This window comes from Notamacropus eugenii, chromosome 2 (assembly GCF_028372415.1).
Source record: "Notamacropus eugenii isolate mMacEug1 chromosome 2, mMacEug1.pri_v2, whole genome shotgun sequence".
Classification (NCBI taxonomy): domain Eukaryota; kingdom Metazoa; phylum Chordata; class Mammalia; order Diprotodontia; family Macropodidae; genus Notamacropus; species Notamacropus eugenii.
In genome coordinates, this window is record NC_092873.1 from 374,683,480 (window position 1) to 374,704,294 (window position 20,815).

At 38.5% G+C, this 20,815-nt stretch overlaps 1 long non-coding RNA gene across 1 annotated transcript; it reads left to right on the top strand.

Moving 5' to 3' along the window:
• Positions 1-20: 20 nt before the first annotated feature.
• On the top strand, positions 21-20,234 carry LOC140524051 (uncharacterized). The gene is made up of 5 exons (XR_011973550.1): positions 21-144; positions 13,640-13,716; positions 15,795-15,922; positions 17,879-18,015; positions 20,133-20,234. It is a non-coding gene; the product is annotated as an uncharacterized lncRNA (long non-coding RNA).
• The last annotated feature ends 581 nt before the right edge of the window (positions 20,235-20,815 follow it).

Below are 20,815 nucleotides of genomic sequence, written 5' to 3' on the forward strand. Positions count from 1 at the left end.
TGTGGAGGTTGACTCCAGAACTCACAGCAGAACCATGGCAACTGCCAAAACAGTACCCTCTCTATAGCCCCTAAGGATGCTTGGCCAGATCTTAATGTCATCTGTAAGGGCTGTGTAAGACCCAGGGAGAAGAGCAGTACATATGTACGTACATAGTCTCATTAAGGATCCCAGACCTTTCTAGGGGGGCAAGCTAGCTCAAGAGGAGGCAGATTCCCACATACGTACATACAGATAGATACTTAGAAACTGATGAGAACTTGATTTTAGGCATAATCATAGCTATGTACAACAAATACAAAAAAGCATTTATTAATAACTGTGTGCAGAGCATTCTCATGTTGTTGTTCAGTCACATTTGACTCTTTGTGACCCTATTTGGGGTTTCCTTAGCAAAGTTACTGGCATAGTTTGACATTTCCTTCTCTAGCTCATTTTATAGATGAGGAAATTGAGGCAAATAGGGTTAAGATATTTGCTCAGAGTCACACAGCTAGTAAATATCTGAAGTCACATTTGAACTCAGGTCTTCCTGACTTGAAGCCTGATGCTCTATCCACTGTGCCACCTAGCACTGTCATAGGCACTGAGAGAAATACAAAATTTAAATAAGTCATGGTCCCTATCCTCAAAGAACTTATAGTCTATTAAGAGGATAAGATACCAATATGGAACAGAAATACCTGGAATTTGAACTTTACTCAGTAGGTAATAGGGAATCACTGAAGTGTGACATGACCAGATCATTGTTTAATAAAGGTAGGTAACCTGAAAGAAGGATGGAGAGAACAGAGGCAGGACATTCTGATAAAAGACTATTGTATATTCAGAGCTGAAGGCAAGGCCCACCAGTTGTGTTTAACACTAGATTATCATTTCAGTCTTGGTTAGATCTGAAGCATATGGTTTGAATAATTGTTTCAATATCATGTCTGCTCACTCATTTGTTTTAATGTGTGTCAATCAATCTGCCCTCTAAATCTTTACAATTTTGCAAATTAATGACTCTTGTAATAGTGCAAGTGGATGATAAAAGGGTATTTATCAGTGTGATGGTCCTGTAAGCAGGGAAGAAGGGATAAAAAAAAATGTTGCGTAGGTAGAATGGACTGAGGTGAGGGAGAAGGAGAAATCAGAGACAACTTCAAAGAGACTGAGAAAATAGTGATGTCATAGACTGAAATAGTGAAGTCTGGGGAAAAGATATGCTCGATTTTAACCAATGCTGAGTTTGAGGAGGTGAAAAAACAATTATTCAAAGATAAATGTGTCCTATCCTTAGCTGGAGTAGCTTGCCTGGAGCTCAAAAATGAAGACACAGATTAGGAGAGCCACTTGCCAAAAGTCAGTAGTTGAAAATGAGTTGTGAACTGGACCCAGAAGTGGGTCCATGACAGAGCCTTGCAGAACATAAAAATTAAGAGGGCGTAAAGAAGTTGGAACTGTTGAATGCCCAGTTTTGTACAGCAGCACATAAATAGGAGCAAACTCGGCAGCAGATGTTGAGAGTGATGTAGGGTGAAAGCTTGGATGGGTAAGGTAGATGATGAGGGGCAAACCAAAAGCCTAGGGTAACTGGGAATTTCTAGTCAAATGAGATTGCTGATATAGTCAAAGATGAAGTGGGGTCAAGTGGGATAATTTTTTTAAAAGGTCACTGGATTTAGTAATTAAGAAATCATGAACAGTTTTGGAAAGAAAAATTTCAGGTTAATGGTGGAAGTGAAAGCCAGATTGCAAAGGACTGAGAAGAGAGAGTTAGTAATGAAGTTGTAGTACCAGATGGAGGTAATCTTTTCAGGTTTAATGGTGAAAAGAAAGAGAGATAGTGGTAGATAGGTGAGTTAGAAAAGGTCAAGAAAAGTGTTTTAGGACTAGGGAGATTCAAGTTTATTTGTGTGCAAAAGGGAAAATTCAAGAGTCTAGGGCAAGACTGAAGATGAATAGGAGAGGAGATATCGGCTGGAACAAAGTCCTAGAGGAGTCAGAAAGGAGCAGGAGCAGGTAGGGGTACAGGATACAGATAGGGAGTGACTTGTTGGTACCAGAAAGAAGAGAGTATGTGATGTTGCTGAGAAGCTATGAGGAACGGACAGAAAGCTCAAGTCAAATGGTCTCAAGGCTTCTAAGTGAAGTTGTTAGGTTTGGAAAAGTCCCTTGAGGGAATTAGGTAGGAAACTAATAAGGGTGGATACTGGAGAGATTGTTAAACAACAGCATAGACCCTTTGGAGGTGATGTGCTATTAATCTGTAGGTGAAATGGATTTGTGTTTAAGGACTTTCTGCAGTCATAGAGAAGAGAGAAAGAAATGTAGGAGTTACTAAAGAGTAAACAAAGGAAGGAAGATTCAAAGGTAGAGAATAAGAAAAAGTTAAGGGAAGCAAGAGATTCTGGGACAGCAGCTAGTGAAATATTAAAGTAGCAGAAAATGAGAGTTAAGGCTGGTTATGTAGGGAAGTAAAAACTAGAGTGAGGGACATGGACTAGGAGGATAGGAAGGAGGACAAAGGTTAGCTGTAGTGTGAGTGACAGAGTGGAAGACATAGAAGATAGGAGGCTGGAGTCAAAGAGGGAATTTAATTACATTATAGATCTTGGAGAGGGAGCACAATGAGATGGTAAGGTCTAACCTCCCCAAGTCTGTAGAAAGTACTACCTTCTAGTCATCATGGTCCCCAGTCTGAGAGTCACCCTCTACTCTTCCTTATCTCTCACCCCACATATATCCGATCAATTTATGTCTTGATTCTGCCTTCACTGCTCTCACATTCATCCCCTTCACTCAACTCAAATGGCCACCATTATCATCTCATCATCTCTCTTCTGGGCTTTTGCAAGAGCCTCCTAATTGGTTTTCCTGCCTCAAATCCCTCCCTTCTCCAATCTAACCTCCACATTGTTTCCAAAGTGACATTCATAAAACACAAGTATGACCATGTCATTTGCCCTCTCAGTAAGCACTAAAAGTTTCCTATTGCATCTAGGATCAAATGCAGATTCTTCTGTTTAGTGTTGAAAACTCTTCACAGCTTGGTTCCAATCAATCTCTTTTTTTTATAAATTAATTAATTTATTTGTTTTCAGTTTTCTGCAATCACTTCCATTTTTCTTAGATTTTCCCCTCTCTCCTCTCCACCTTCCCCCCTCCCTCCCCAGGATGGCATGCAATCTTATATAGGTTCTAAACATATATTCCTATTAAATACATTTTCATCTTAGTCATGTTGCATGGAAGAATTAAAATGAATGGGAGAAACCACGAAAACTAACCAAAACAAAACATAACACAAGAGAAAATGGTCTGCTTCATTCTTCAATCCAATTCCACAGTTCTTTCTCTGGATGTGGAAGGCATTTTGCCTCAAGAGTCCACTGGAAATGTTTTAAGTCCAGATATTTCAATGAAGTACTAAGTCTACCAGAAAAATTTCTCACACATTGTGGTTGTTGTTGTTTACAAAGTTCTCCTGATTCTGCTCCTTTCACTCAGCATCAGTTCATATAGGTGCTTCCAGTCCTCTCTAAAGTCTTCCTGTTCATCATTTCTTTTAGCACAATTGTATTCCATTACATTCATATACCACAACTTGTTCAGCCATTCCTCAATTGATGGACATCCCCTTGATTTCCAGTTTTTGGCCACCACAAAGAGAACTGCTATAAATATTTTTGTATATGTGGGACTCTTTCCCATTTCTATGATCTCTTTGGGATAGAGTACTAGAAGCGATATTGCTGGGTCAAAGGGTATGCACATTTTTGTAGCCATTTGGGCATAGTTCCAAATTGTTCTCCAGAATGGTTGGATCAGCTCACAGCTCCACCAACAATGAATTTGTGTTCCAACTCTCCCACATCTTCTCCAACATTTATCATCTTCCTGTTTTGTCATGTTAGCCAATCTGATAGGTGTGATGTGGTACCTCAGAGTCGTTTTGATTTGCTTCTCTCTAATCAATAGTGATTTAGAGCATTTTTTCATATGACTATAGATAGGTTTAATTTCTTCCTCTGAAGGAATGTCCTCTGTTCATATCCTTTGACCATTTGTCAACTGGGGAATGACTTATATTCTTGTAAATTTAACTCATTTCTCTATATATTTTAGAAATGAGGTCTTTATCACAGACACTAGTTGAAAAATTCTTTCCCAGTTCTCCGCTTCCCACCTACTCTTGGCTGTATCCAATCAATCTTATTACACATTGTTCCTCTTAGTTTCCTCCAAAGTTCATTTCAAGTACCACCTCCCATGTAAGGCCTTTTCTGATCCCCAAGCTGTTAGTGTTATCTCCAAAAGATAACTCAGGGGAATGATGTGGTCAGTTGGATTAGAGCAGGGTCAACGATAGAAATGTACTAGTATCAGCACAAAAAGCTCTGGGGTATACAAAAAGGTAAAGCACCTGGGACCCCACTTGAACATGTTCTTTTCCTCAAATACCTGATGTATATAAGGGGCAGACTTCTAGCTGGAATCCTGATCCTGTATTTCAGATGGGCAAGTAGTAGGGACATAAACCTAGAGGTAGTAGTATAGGATTATATTGTCCTGAGCCTTTAGTGGCAGGTTAAGGAGTTGGTACTTTACTCTGTAGCCAGTGAGGAACCATTGAAGAATGTTGGCAGCAAAGATCAGAGACCACCCGCTCCCACTGGTACCCCTCTCTTTCTTCCTTCCTTCCCATTCTCTTTAAGAGTAGCAGGGCACAAGGTGAGAGGAACAGATATGATTTTATGTAAATAGATACGTCTATCTTCTGCCTGTTGTTGTGAAGGGAGGACAACACCTGGCCTTCTTCCAATTCATGCCCTTGACCTTCTCATGGCCAATTTGTTATGTATACCAATATGTAACTAAGTACATCTATACATATACACGCACTCATATATATGTGTATGTGCATATACACACATACATGCATACATATATATGTAAGTAATATTATTGCTAGTTTTCTTTTTTTTACATCAGTCATCATTTCCCTTTACCCTGAATCCCATTGAATTCTTCCTTGTAACAAAAGAAAGTATTTGAGCAAAACCAATCACCACAACTACCCTATGTAAGCACATTTTCCGAATTCCCCTCCATAATCCCCAGCTCTATCAGAGAAGGGAGTAAAGATGTTTCTGTAGGGCCCAGGGTCCAGGCTGTTCATTAGAATTCAAATTCATCAGCACTTGTTTTTCAACGGTATCCTTTTTTATTAGAAATGAAAGAATCCGTTAACAAGCTTTTATTTTGCACCTCCTATGTCCTATGGACTGTGGTAGGCTGCGGGGATATGAAGACAAAAATGAAAGTCCTTGCTCTCAAGGGATTTACATCCCATGTGGGAGCAGGGGAACAACATTCACATATACAAGTAGATGCAAAATAAATGATAGTGGCAGCTAGTATTTATATAATGCTTTAAGGTTTGCAAAGCACTTTAGAAAAATGATCTCATTTTATCCTCACAACAACCTTGGGACTAAGGCGCACAACACCTTCAGACTAGGTGAAACTGAATCAGGCAGCAGTTAAGTGACTTTGCCCCAGGTCACACAGCTAATGGTGTCTGAGAATTTGAACTCACAACCTTCCATACTCTGCCTCAAGGTAATTTTGATTGTGAGACACTAGCACCTGGAGGATGAGGAAAGGTCTCCTATGGGAAATGCTACTTGAGTTAAACTTTTATGGAAGATGAAAAGTCTAAGAGGCAGTGGTGAAGAGGAAAGACATGCCCAGCATGGGAGGCAGCCTATGCAAAGGCATGGAGACTGCAGATAGATTACGGGTGAGACCAATTTGACTACAGAATGTATAAAGGAAAGTAACGTGGAATAAACCTGGGAAGATAAATTTGAGCCAGAATGTGAAAGGCTAATGGCAAACAGACTAATTTACATTTCATCTTAGAGGTAACAAAGGCAACCAGGTTGCACAGTGGATAGAAGACCAGGCCTGGAGTCTAGAGGACTTGAATTCAACTCTGGCCACTGACACTTAACTAGCTGTGTGACCCTGGGCAAGTCACCTAATCCTGTTTGTCTCACTACCTCATCTGTAAAATGAGCTGGAGAAAGAAATGGCAAACTATTCCAGTATCTTTGCCAAGAAAACCTCAAATGATGTCATGAAGAGTTGGAGATGACTGAAACAGCTGGACAACAATACTTAACAAATTTAACTTTCATTTATATCTTTTTTATCACATTCATTTCCAAATATCTTTCACTCCCACCTCAAAAGGAAGCATCCTTTATAACAAAGAGTAAAAAAAGAGAGTCAAAAAGAGCAGTTCAGCAAAACTAACATATATCAAGCAAGTCCAAAGGAATAAGAACTGTTCTACACCCATAATCTTTCCCCCATAGGAGGGGAGGAACAACATTCTCCTATTGCTTCTTTTAATTTAAAAAAAAATTATTAACAAGTGTTTATTTTATTTCTTCTTCCCAACTCTCTCCCCCTTCATTTAAAAGAAAAAATAAAACCCTTATAACAAGTATACATAATCAAGAAAAACAAATTTCTCCAGTGGTCATGTCCAAAGTGGTATGTCTTATTGTGTGTCCGTTAATTCTGTGACAGAGAGTGGGTAGCATGCATCATCCTCTGGAACCCTCTAGAGTTCTCTGGATTCGTGGTTGGTCATTGTATCGATCAGGGTTCTTACATCTTTCAAAGCTGTTTTTCTTTACAAGGTTGTTATTGTATACATTGTTCTCCTGATTCTGCTTCAGTCTTCTCTCTTTCAGAGCCAGATTTGGTCATTATAATTGCCCTGTTGCCCTTTCCATTTATATTGTTTTAATCATTCTGTATATATTCCTGGCTCTATTTACTTTACTCTGTGTCATTAACTAAATATTTTAAAAAGGACACTTCTGCTTCTGTTAACAGTTAAACATGACATTCAGTAAAACACCCTGCCCTATCTCCTGCTGCAGCTTTTCTTGGTTGTACCTTGCTTGGTTATCATTTACTCTCTAAAAGCCTTCTCTGGCAGGTTTCTTTTTTGTTTTTTTTTCTCCCTTATCTCCAGCAGCCACACTCCACTCCTTTTAACTAGCTCTTTGGTCAACAGGGAGGAGTGGCCATATCATATGCACGTTGGGCCACTAGGAGGCAATAGAGCCTGCATCATCTTTCCATGCCTCCTTGTTGCTATCTGGAGAAGCTGTCTTCTACACATCAACACATTTGCTTTGAGACCAAAGGGAGTGAGGAGACTGTTTTTCAGAATCACACAATCTCTGTGTCAGGAAACTCCAAAGATCATCTAGTATAGTACACCCTGTGCTTGACAAGGAGTCTCTCTGTATCACAGTTGAAAATCCTTTGCCTGAAGACTTCCAATGACAGAGTTCTTATTTCTACCCCCAGAGCCAAGTGAAATAAATTTAATTTCTCTTCTATGAGACAATTCATCAAATACTTCCAAATCTCCTAAACACTTGCTATTCCTTCTTGACTAAACAATCCCTGTTCCTTCAACCAATCCTATGCATCTGGCATGACCTCAAGGCACTTCACCAATGTGATTGCCTTCCTCTGGACACTTCAGCTTGTAATTGTGCACCCTAGAATGTAGTACCTTGAGTAGAAACCAATAATCCAGGTGTAGTCTGCCCAGGGCAGAGTACAGTATGACTATAAACTCCCTAATCCCTGTAATCTAAGGTCACATTAACCATTTTGAAAATGATATCATCCTGTTGACTCACATAAAACTTGTGGGCCACTTTTTTTTAGAAAAAAAAAAGCTCTTTTTCAGACTAATCAGTGGATTATAGGCCCATTAAACTACAATAGCCATGATTTCATTTAATAGTGGCTGGTTTGGGCTTGCTATGACATTTCTTATTTCCCTCACTCAAAACAAAGTCAAGTGTAAGTGCTGTCATCATTTCTCTGATGGCATGGTCTTCTTCAGCAACAAAGGACGAACACAACAATGAAGAATTTTATATATAAGGAAGAATATGTTTGATTCTTAGAATTTTCTAACTTCATGTGCCATTTTCTGGGGAATGCAAAGGAACTAGTATTTCTTGCTAACGAATACGTAGATACATACTCTCATTTTTACATAGCTGTAATAATTGAGATCTTTCCCCTGTGTTTGTATCTTTGTGTATTGGGAATTCATCTCTGCCTACCTCCCAGTATAATCTGGGTTAGTAGTCATGCTAATATCTCAAGGGGAAAAAAAAAACCTATAAGCATCTCCATCAGAGGTTTTTGATCCTCCCTTAAAAAAAAAACAACCTAATTTCACCTTCCTGGCAGTGACCTGACAATTTAGAGGTAGAACTGCTTGAGGAGGACTCCTGCCCTTTAATTGGCTCCTATCCCCCTCAAATTATCTTTTTTAAAAATGTATTTAAAATTAGACTTTATTATGATCTTTTTCAAAAAAAAAAAGGAATGTGAATGACAGTATAGCAAGGGCTGTCACTCACATGTAGTGAAAGTGCCCCCATTTGTAGCTTGCATGTGTCATTGTATGACTCAAAAAAAAAGTAGAATAGCATCTTTAGGCTGTTTTCCCCCAACCTTTCTTCAAGGGATTATATCTATCTGCTCCCTTAAACACTGTTAATCTAGGGCAGGGGTTGGGAACCTGCAACCTTGAGGTCACATGTGGTCTTCTAGGTCCTCAAGTTCTGCCTTTTGACTGAGTCCAAGTTTTACAGAACAAATCCTTTTATTAAGGGGATTTATTCTGTGAAGTTTGGATTCAGTCAGGGGGCTGCATGTGAGGACCTAGAGGGCCACACGTGACCTTGAGGCCACAGATTCCCCACCCCTGGCTGGGAGTGTATGGTTTTCAAGTTCATGCTAAACTTCTGATCACTATTCATTAATGAGGAAAAAATTTAAATCCAAAGTTTGATCCTTTTCCCACCAAATACTATTTCTACAGTGAACACACTCATCACATAGCAACTACCAAAGAAACCCATTTATCAAGTTGATAGCAAGACAGAAATCATAGAAAATATACACAGAACAGAGAATCAAGTGAAAAATTACTTGAAATTATAAACAACTTTGGCAAAGTTTCAGGTTACAAAATAAACCCACATAAATCATCTATCTGCATTTCTATATATTACTAACAAAGCCCAACAGCAAGAGATAGGAAGAAAAATCTCATTTAAAGTTATGGTAGACACTATGAAATATCTGAGAGTCTACCTGCCAAAACAAACCCAGGGACTATATGAACACAATTAGAAAACACTTTTTGCACAAATAAAGTCAGATCTAAGTAAGTGGAAAAACATCAGTTGCTTGTGGGTAGGCTGAGCCAATATAATAAAAATGACAATTCTACCTAAATTAATTTGCTTATTTAGTGCCATACCAATCAAACTACCAGATAATTATTTTCTAGAGCTAGAAAAAAAATGTCAAAATTCATCTGTAATAACAAAAGGTCCAGAATATCAAGGGAACAAATGAAAAGAAATGCTAGGGAAGGTGGCCTAGCGCTACAAGATCTCAAATTGTATTATAAAGCAGCAATCATCAAAATTACTTGGTACTGGCTAAGAAACAGAGGGGTAGACCAGTGGAATAGGTTAGGTACTCAAGACACAGTAATTAAAGAATATAGCAGTCTACTGTTTGATAAACCCAAGAACCCCAACTTCTGGGATAAGAACTCACTGTTTAACAAAAATTGCTGGGAAAACTGGATAACAGTGTGGCAGAAACTAGGCACAGACCAATACCTGACAGTGTACACAAGAATAAAGTCCAAATGGATACATGATCTATGTATAGAGATTGATACTATAAAAAATTAGGGAAGCAAGGAATAGTGTATTTGTCAGATTTATGGAGAATGGAGGAATTTATGACACAACAAGAGAGCGAACATTATGAAGTACAAAATGGATAATTATGATTACATTAAATTGAAAAGTTTTTGCACATACAATCCCAATGCAATCAAGATTAGGAGGGAAGCAGAAAACTGGGAAAGAATTTTTGCAACTAATATCTGTGATAAAGGCCTCATTTCTAAAAATACATAGAGAACTGAGTCAAATGTACAAGAATACAAATCATTCCCCAGCTGATAAATGGTCAAAGAATATGAACAGGGAATTTTCAGAGGAAGAAATTAAACCTATCTATAGTCATATGAAAAAATGCTCTAAATCACTATTGATTAGAGAGAAGCAAATCAAAACGACTCTGAGGTACCACATCACACCTATCAGATTGGCTAACATCACAAAACAGGAAGATGATAAATGTTGGAGAAGATGTGGGAGAGTTGGAACACGAATTCATTGTTGGTGGAGCTGTGAGCTGATCCAACCATTCTGGAGAGCAATTTGGAACTATGCCCAAAGGGCTACAAAAATGTGCATACCCTTTGACCCAGCAATATCGCTTCTAGTACTCTATCCCAAAGAGATCATAGAAATGGGAAAGAGTCCCACATATACAAAAATATTTATAGCAGTTCTCTTTGTGGTGGCCAAAAACTGGAAATCAAGGGGATGTCCATCAATTGAAGAATGGCTGAACAAGTTGTGGTATATGAATGTAATAGAATACTATTGTGCTATAAGAAATGATGAACAGGAGGACTTCAGAGAAGCCTGGAAAGATTTATATGAACTGATACTGAGTGAAAGGAGCAGAACCAGGAGAATTTTGTACACAGCCACAGTGTGTGAGGAATTTTTCTGGTAAACTTAGTACTTCATTGAAATACATAGACTTAAAAATTTTCCAATGGACTCTTTAGGCAAAATGCCATCCAGAGAAAGAAGTATGGAATTGAATCGCAGATAGAAACACACCATTTTCTTTTGTATTATATTCTGTTTTGTTTTATGGTTTCTCCCATTTATTTTAATTCTTCTATGCAACATGTACTTAATAGGAATGTACATGTAGTACCTACATAAGGTTGTACACCATCTCAGGGAGGTAGTGGGGAGGGAGGAGGGAAAGATGGGGTGGGAGTGGAAAAAAATCTAAGATATATGGAAGTGATTGTTGAACACTGAAAACAAAATAATTCAATTTAAACAAAAGAAAATATACACAGAAGAATATATACCAGATAATGCAGAGAGAAGTAACTCTCCTATTGGAATGAGGTAACAGATAAACCAAGAGAGAGTTCTAGATCTCATTCAAAGGGAAAATCTCTGAAGTTTCTGGTGCATCAAGCTATGGATAGGGACATGAAAGCTCCTTTCATGTTGGCTTCTTCCTAGAGTCTCATTCCCCCTTCAGCAATCTGAAGTGGCATTAGCATCATCCATCTTCTTTCTCAAAGTGGGAGCCAGAAGCACTCAAAGCAACTGCAGAGCTGAAGAAACCGAAATTCTCCGTTTCTGCTCTCCCCCAACCTTACTGTCCCCCTCCCCACATACAGTCAATGAAGAGAGAGTCCCATACCAATGTCTTTGGGATTAAGGTTATAACAGTAGCGACATACACCACGGAATATTTTGATGGAATAGTAGCAATCTAATGTTTTAAACTTGAAGGATGTAATTGTAGTCCAAAATATGAATTATATGCATTTTAAAAGTGCTGCATTCACTCCAAAGCTCATTCATCATTGTCATCATATCAAAGATTATATGTGTTCCACTCAGTTACATAATATAATGGCAACTTGACTGACCTCCATGGATTCCTTTCAATCCCAACTAAAATCCTACCACCTACAAGAAGCCTTCTGGAACACCTCTTAATGCCAGTGCCTTCCTTCTGTTAATTGTCTCCTGTTAATCTTGTATATAGCTTGCTTTGTGTATATATCTTTGATCGCATGTTATCTTCCCTGTTGTATTGTAAGCTCCTTGAGGACAGGGACTGTCTTTTGCCCTTTTTTGTATCCCTAGCACTTAGTAAAGTGTCTTAATAAATGTTTAGTGATTGATTGGGAAATATGCTGCATCAATGACATCACATTTGTCTGTAAAACTAATCCTCTCACATGGACTCTAGCTTCATTGACTAACATGTCATTTTCATCAGGGGGACACACAGTTATTGGAGAAATCAGTATGATATGCGTATACTGTGCTTCTCATGTTGGGTCCATGACAGGCTCTGGAGGTAAAAGAGCGGGCAAGGCAACAAACTCCAAATTGGAATCTCCATTAAGGTTTCTAACAAGTCAAGGGAACTTGTTAGTAACTTCTCAAAGTTACTACTGACTGAATTGTAATGGAAATTCTATTACCAGAAATTCTCCTTCTTATAGAATACAATGAATTCCTTCTTGATTTATCTGTTGTTAAGATCTACTTTGTCTCCACAGAAGGTTACAGGAATGTTTTTACTTGGAGATTGTGAACCTCAGTGACTAGGAAGATGGTGGGGCCCTCTGCAAAAATAAGACAATGAGGAAAAGGGGAAAGTTTAGGGGGAAACAGAATGACTTCAATTTTGAACATGTTGCATCAAGTCCCCTGAGCAAGATGACATCTTCCCCTCAGGAGTCTAGAGATACTCCTGAGGGTCTGGAGGTATCATTTTTTGATATTGTCAACTCAATCCCCCATTCTGATGGGGCATCAACCAGCAGAATATATACCAGACAAAGGGATGTTTATTACAAAGGGACATGGAGAAGACAGAGCAAGGACAAATGTTACAAAGCATTTTCCTCCATTTCAAACTGAAGGAAGCCTTTCTCCCATATTTCCTAGAGAGTATGGATTCAAACTTAAAACAATTTCTGCATAGAATTCACCTCAGTAACTTCACTTCCTATGAGTGAGTCATTAAAGCTCTGACTTGGCTGCCTTCCATCTCCTTCAAGCAGGCCACTGGGGACTTCACTTCTCACCAGGCCTGGCTACCTGCCATGCACCCTAGCTCCTAGACCACAGACAGTTCCCAACCAGAGGCCTACATCATGATTTCCCTTGATTGAAGCAAGGGAAGAAAGTGGAAATATTTTGGCTTCTTAGTGACTTTTGTACACACACCCAATTCTGGCTCAGTAGCAAATTGAAAGTTAGTTTCTTCACTATGAGATAAGCAGACTGGAAAAGTCACAGCTTTATGTGCTCCTAGGTCCAGGAAGAGGGTTGCAACAACTGAATCAATTTTCATTATTCACACTCATAAGGGGTAGGCTTGGCCATTTCTCTACTATATATATATTTCTCTGCTACTTTCTCTCTCTCCCTCACCCCCACAATTACCTTGTATTTATTTTGCTTACATTTGGCATAAGCCTATGTGTATCCATATTGTCTCTCCCTATAGATTTTAAGTTTCTTAATTGCAGGAATTCCCAGGGCCTGGCACAAAGTATCATTTAATAAATGCTTATTGATTGATGGATTGATTAGAAAGTCAAAGGGTGGTCCAAACAGTGGAAAGATAAAGTGCCTTGTGCACTCATGATACCCATACTCATACCACCCAGGTGGTGCTATAAGTGTCCACAATTTCCACCATATGTATCCAGATTCCAAATAAACGAGGCTTGATCAGCTCTTCAAGCACTTAATAAAAGGATCTCATTGTCTTTTGCATTTCTAAAAACCTTTTTTCAAAAGCAAAGTCATGAACTAGACTGGGCAACCTGAACGGCCAGGGTTCCAAAATTTAGAGGGTGGTAACAGTATTTTTCTTCTTTTAGCAGGAACAAATAATTGAACTGAGCAGTTGATTGTCTTAGAATAATTAGTTGAAATCAGGAGCCTTTTTCTTACTCAGGTGAGTTTATCTCCAGCTTGGGTCCACCTGTTTTCTCTCTGACATTGGCAGTTACCTCTCAACTGTGTGCTAGAATTTGTAGTTAGAGCTCTGTCGTCTTAGGAAGTGGTTGTTCAACTTCCTGGGCACTGGATGAAAGGAACCCTTCATCTCTTCAACTATTTAAAATTTTCCCTGATTGAGAAGCATTTTTTTTTTTATAACAACAAAAACCTCCAGGTCTTATCCAAAAATATTTACCTCCATATACAGTTTTATGGAGCTTTAGTTTAATATTTCTGGCTTTTTTTAGCCCTCTTATTATCATTGCATATTCATGTGTTCCCAAAATAACCTGACATATCAAATTAAAGCTTCAGAATAATTTTTATTGCATATTTCTAATCCTTTCTTAATATGTTGCAGTGCTTGTGTGTGTGTATGTGTGTTTGCATATGGGAGAAAATATGTCATGACTAACATTTTAGCTCACTTCTTTCAAGAAGTTTATCTTCTCTGAAATGGAGTTCATATAGAAGTACACAATCAGAATCATAAATAGGAATTATTTCATCTGAGACAAAAACCATGTGTATTTATTTGGGTTCATTTGTAGTGGTGGGAGGGAGAAAAGAGACTAGTCCATAGGGAAAGAACTGTCTGATTACTAGTGAAGTCATGCTGGGGGTAGGAGTGGCCCTTTTCCAGACCAGGGGTGGAGACCCTGCAGCCTCAACGCCATGTGTGACCTTGAAATCCTTTTATTAAGGGGATTTGTTCTGTGAAGTTTGAATTCAGTCAAAGGGCAGCACTTGAGAAACTAGAGGGCCACATGTAACCTTGAGGCTGCAGATCTAAGACCCCTGTCTTAGACAGCGTTGGCCTCCGTGGGAGTTTGGGGGTGGGGAAGAGAAAGTGTGCCCTGGAAGAAGGGTGTGACAGTGAAAGGACTTCTGGGAGTGGCAGACAGCCTGGGAGCAATTGCTTCAGTGGTTTAGAGAATAATAGAGGGGTGAAGTACAGGGGATGGCAGTCACTGTGGCAAAGAAGTATTCATTCTTGGAAAGGAATACCAAATCTATTAATTAATAGATTAATATGAAAACATCTCATCACTATAAAAGGATGCAAGAGTGAAAGATCTTACTATGGTTAATCTGTTTTTGTGATCAACTCTATAAATCATGTAATTAGGTAAATGAGTTCTTAGGTTTGCCAACCCCTTGCTAAAAGTTGTATTTTCATATGTAAGATTAGATCCTTAAAGTACCTTGTTACTTCAAGATGACAGGAGGAGATTGAGCTATCAATCAATCTATCTATCTATATCTGTATGTGTAATGTGTGTGTGTGTATGTTCGTCCTCCATTATCGAAAGAAGACCATGCCATCAGAGAAGTAATGACATGACTTGCACTTGACTTTGTTTTGAGTGAGGGAGGGCTGTGCAGGTCACCAGCCTCACTTCTCCTCCAGAGCCATCTGAATCCAGCGACCAGATATTCATCAGGATGACTGAAAATGACCCAGGATGAGGCAATTGGGGTTAAGTGACTTGCCCAAGGTCACATAGCTAGTGAGTGTCAAGTCTCTGAGGTGAGACTTGAACTCAGGTCCTCCTGACTCCTGCACTGGGGCTGTATCCACTGCACCACCTAGCTGCCCATGTAATATGTGTATACACACACATACACACACACACGCACACATATATGCATGTATCCTTGAAAAGGGAGATAAGAATGTAAAAGGTTCTGAATTTAATGGAGTAGTAAACTTTTGTGAAAGCAATAAGGTTAGACTGTTTTCTCTAAGAACTAAGATGTATATATATATATATATATATATACATATATATTATGTACATGTATATATATATGTGTATATGTATTTGTGTATGTGTGTGTGTGTGTGTGTGTGTGTGTGTGTATCCATCCATACACACACATACATATTCAATTGGCTTCCAAAAGTAGATGAGACATTCAGGTCTTGAGTATGTTTTGGCAATATGTTATTAAAATTTGGTTATGGTTCTTACATGTAAAATTGCATTAATAATTATAAAGAATTTTAAATCTTTTTGTCTTTCTCTTTAGAAGTATCAGTATGACAATATTAAGGGATGGGAGAACTCCTTTTCCAAGACAAACCTTCTTCCTTCAGCCTGTGGATGACATTGTCTATATCAGGTGCAGAGCTTGGATGTATATAGAAAGAACAAGTGGTATGTAAAGAACTGAAATTCTCTTAAGTTCAGGTGAATTATGAGTTACTAATTTGTTGTTCTTATAGCTCTTTTGTCAATAGGGTTAGATCCATACGGTTTGAATTCATTCCTGCCATATGAACTAATTACTGGAAAGCCAATCTGATTAGATTTTTGTCAAGGTTTATTAAATTATGCAAAGTCTTATTGGTAAAAGGACTTAGAAGCATTATCTAGAGAATCTCTGCAACTAACCTGGAACCCCGAAATGGTCAAGGAAATGCTTCCACAAACCTACCCTGATTCATACGCAACTGTTTGAGAAACGTGCAGGAATTGCTTACCAGCCCCCTGAGGATGAAGAATGCTACAGAAGGACTTGACACCCCTAAAGCTATTACTATATTTTTTTATTCACTTATTATAACTTTGCTTGATATATTAGTTGCGTGCGTGTTATGGATCTGTTATCTATTCTGGAATCTGCATATCCTTTCTGCTTGTACTGATGCCATTGTAGGAATAAAGGCCTTTGTACTGCACCTTTGCATTTGCCAGTCATGGTTTGCCCATGGTGGTGGTTATGCGGAGGCCCCTTTGTGCAGTATCTAAGTGCATTTCTTGTCAACAGTCTAACTCCTTCTGAAAAGAAGCTGTGGTACAAGGAGGGTCAAAGTGAGCACCTTACACCCACGGAATGACTACATTGGACTGCCAAAGTATACGAGCTATTGATATGTGTTGGGGTACAGAACTTTTATTGGCTAAAAATATTTATTTGTGGGTTTTCTTTTGTGTCCTCATGGAGATTATGTGCTGTTTATGTTTGCAGTGCCTTCTTTGGTGCAAAGAACAATCCCCCCATGTCAAAACCCACATTTATAGGCAACAGAGACTAGGATATTTAGTTGAGGATAGAGGACCTGAAATAGCCCTAACTGTGCTGCTGCACCATGTATCTGGCTAGCACCACAGGCAGGAATTACTGAAATTTATACAGATGCTGTGACATGCAGCACTCACTGTTTCCAGTCTTCTGTGTAGTGGGACTCACTCTATTGTGTGTGTGTGTGTGTGTGTGTGTGTGTGTGTGTGTGTGTGTGTGGCATCAGCTAATCTTCAGCATGTTCTTTTGATGTCCCTCTCCTGATATTTAGCACTCAGTCACATAACCTTTCATCCCATTCCCCCTTATCTCCAATCTCATTTCCTTATGATGTGATAATGGGTGAGGAGCTGGAGCACAAGGGTCCATGCTCTTTTGGTCATACACACCTCTCCGGATTGGCTTGCCCTTGGAAAGCCGTCAATAAAAGCATCCTCCATTTTGAATCCCAAGTTTACTTTCAGTGATCAGTCCATTTATATGATTCTGCCTTGATGTTTTTAATAAACTCTTTTTAATTATCTTTTCCTAAATTTTTCTGGTTAATCACAACAAAAGGTTCCAATATAGAATTTCCTTTTAACAGTAAGATTTAATAAAAAGTTCATCAACTGAAATTGTTGCAACTACTTTCTCCCAGCTTTCCAGGACTTCCTTCCCCCTCTAGCTCTGACTTGAAAGGAGTTAACAGTAGAGGAGAAACATATGCACAAATATCTAAATATATGGCTCTTTGCTTGATTTCCTATAGCTTTGTGAACTATCTTGCTTTGTCTACTGTTCCCACAGTCTAGAAAGTCATTTCTCCCATGGTCATTTGCTCCAGATTTTCCATTTAGAGTAGAGTCCTCAAAGCTGTGACTATAGCAGTTGAAGAATTGTACTTTGAAAATCTCAAAAAGCCATGATTTCATTGATTTGGGTACTTCCTGAAAAGCAGTGTCTTCATTATATAATGTAACTGGGGCACAGGCACTATGAAATAAACTGGGTGGGGGGAAGGTTTTCCCCTTCTTCCTTTTAGGCCTAGTGACCCTGAGAATCAGGATTGGTGTTTGGTCTGTTTTATTTGTCTTTTTTACTTCTAGGTGCAATTGGTGGAGTCCCTGGACTTCAGATCTCAAGTCATGATGACCTTGGAGACAAGTTTCCAGAATGGACATAGCTATCAGCCCAGCAACAAAGCTCTAAAGATGCCAGGGTATTAGAACACAGGGGCAGTTAGGTGAGGCAGTGGATAGAGCACTGGACCTGGAGTCAGAAAGACCAGAGTTCAAATCTAACCTCAGACATTTCTAGCTATGTGACCCTGGACAAATCAATTAACCCCTGCTTGCATAAAATTGGAGAAGGAAATGGCAAACCATTCCAGTATCTTTGCCAAGAAAATCCCATGGACAGTTGGTCTGGGGTCATGAAAAGTTAGAGAGAACTGAACAACAACAAAAATTAGTACGTAAGCCCAAGGAGGCTTTGACTTGGAATTTGGTGGGACTGAGCTTTGTAGGAACTGGGTTAAACTGTGAATCTAATCCTTCCCCATTCTCCAGAGACTCTGGCAGTCAGGAGGATTATACGCAGGAGTTGAGGGGGGTGGTGGTAGAGAATATTTGCATATTTATTTTTGCTGTATCTTTGAAGTAAATATTCCTTTACAAAAAATAGCCTGATTAAATGATTAATGAAACTGAATTCAAGGGAGTCTTAAAACTGAGAGAATACAATTAGTCAGAGGTTGACCCAATGGCAAAGAAACTAGACACCTAAGCCCCCTTTAAGAGTAAGGGAGAACTCTAGGGGAAGGGTAAAATATAGCATACCTGGCTATAAGGCAGTGGGTGCAAGGGTAGGCATAGTTACAATCATTTGGTGGATGATTTTGGGGTTGAATTCTGCCTCAGACACTTCTAGACAGTTAAATGACCAAGGGCGAGTCCCTTAATCCTTCTGAGGCTGTTTCCTCATCTACTGTAAGCACTGTCTGCCTCACAGATTATGATTATTATTTTATGGAGATATCTAAGGAGTCATTGATAGGTACTCCTGCTAATCATACTTCTCAACACATAGTGACATTTTAAAACCAAGTTTTATTGTATGCTTAGAGCAGATACTCAGAGTTCTAAATGGCCACTGAGTAATAGACAAAGTTTCCAGTTACATGAGGAAAAAAAGAAGATACAGTGAGGATTTACATTTCAAAGATAGGACTGCAAATTTTGTAGCAGGCAAATGGGGAAGAAGGAGGTGTACATATCAAAGATATAAGAAGGGGAAAAATTACATCTGGTAAATTGATACAGGAGTTCACCTAGCAAGTAGTTGTCTTAAAACAGAGCCAGAGTTCTTTTACTCCTGACCAATTAATCATCTTGAATTAATTATTGGAAGTCTTAGCTAATTTCATAGCCTCAGCTGGCTATGTGATTTTCCTTACAAATAAAATGCCTGTGATGGTGCCAAATAGAAAGGGAATTTTTAGAAAAATCATATGACAATTATATGTGCCATTTCATGAATTGCCGTGGTTCTCTCTACCCCCCCAATTTGTCACCTAGTGGTCAGCCTTCTGATAAGAAAGCTCTCCAAACTTAGCTAAGTTAGTATTTGACAATAGTTCAACAACGTATTCATTTCCAATTTTTTGGCCACCACAAAAATTGAGCAATGGCTGAATGAGTTGGGCTATATGAATAAGATAGAGTGCTATTGTGTTGTAAGAAATAAGGATAGAAGATTTCCAAGAGACCCATGGAAAGACTTGTATGAACTGATAAAGTGAATAGAAACAGAACAATTTACACAATAATATCAATATTACAAAAACTAACAACTGTGAACTTTTACTTTTGAAAAATGAAGAATGAAATGAACAGAACCGAGAAAACAATTTACACGATAACAGCATTGTAAAAACAAATTTTGAAAGATGTAAGAACTGTGATCAACACAATGGTCACTCATGATTCCAAAGAACCGATGATGAGCAAGTTTGTGAAGTGTCTATCTATCATCTCTCTGTATACATATGCATATATATGTATATGTGACTGTGTGTGTGTGTGTGTGTGTGTGTGTCTTATCCTTACTACCTGTGTGACACTGAGCAAGTCATTTAACCTCATCCATAAAATGGGGATAATAATAGCACCAATCTCGCAGGGTTGGGATGAGAACCAATTGAGATAACTTGCAAAGTGCTTAGCACAGTGCCTGGGATATAGTAGGTGCTATGTAAATGTTAGTTATTATTATCATGTATATTATATATACATATGTACTTATAGTATACTTATAATATACGTGTAGGATTTTGCTAGCACTTGTGTTCTGTTCATATAGCATTGAGAATCTACATCATCTCCAGGGCAAGAAGAGGAACGGAACTTTCCTCCGAGGAGGCGGACTGTAAATAATATTCAAAATCTTGTGGAAATGCATGGTGAAAACCAAAAATAAATAAATAAATAAAATTAAAAGAAAATAATAGTCATCTAGTCAAATATTTCAAGTAGTTAAATAACTAAACTAGTGGTAATGCGAAAAAATATCCTATTGTTCACAACAGGGTATGAGAGCTCTAGATAAGCAGTCAATTCAAAACCTACAGATTCTATCCAGCTATCTTTGCCTGTTTTAATACCTAATTGCAAAGAGAGGTCCTGTTCATTAAGAACCAAAAACTCTTTCATTCTCTTTTCCTCTTATCCTCACTCACTTGATATCTTCATTTCCCCTTCTTCCTTAGTTGGCCATAATATGGAATTTAATACACACATATATATTATTACTTGTGAAATTTTAATACCTCCAGTATCTGCAAATTTGTCATCATGAGTACTACTTCCATCAGTGAAAATTGTACCCTCCTCTATCAATTGGTTTTCTAGGGTTGCTCTTTGTAATCATTCATCTAGACTGCTACATTAGGCCCTTCTTAATCTCCCCAGTTAATAGTGCCTTTTCAATCCATCATCATTAATCAATCTCTCAAATTATTTTATGTTTACTATTATTATTTTAAA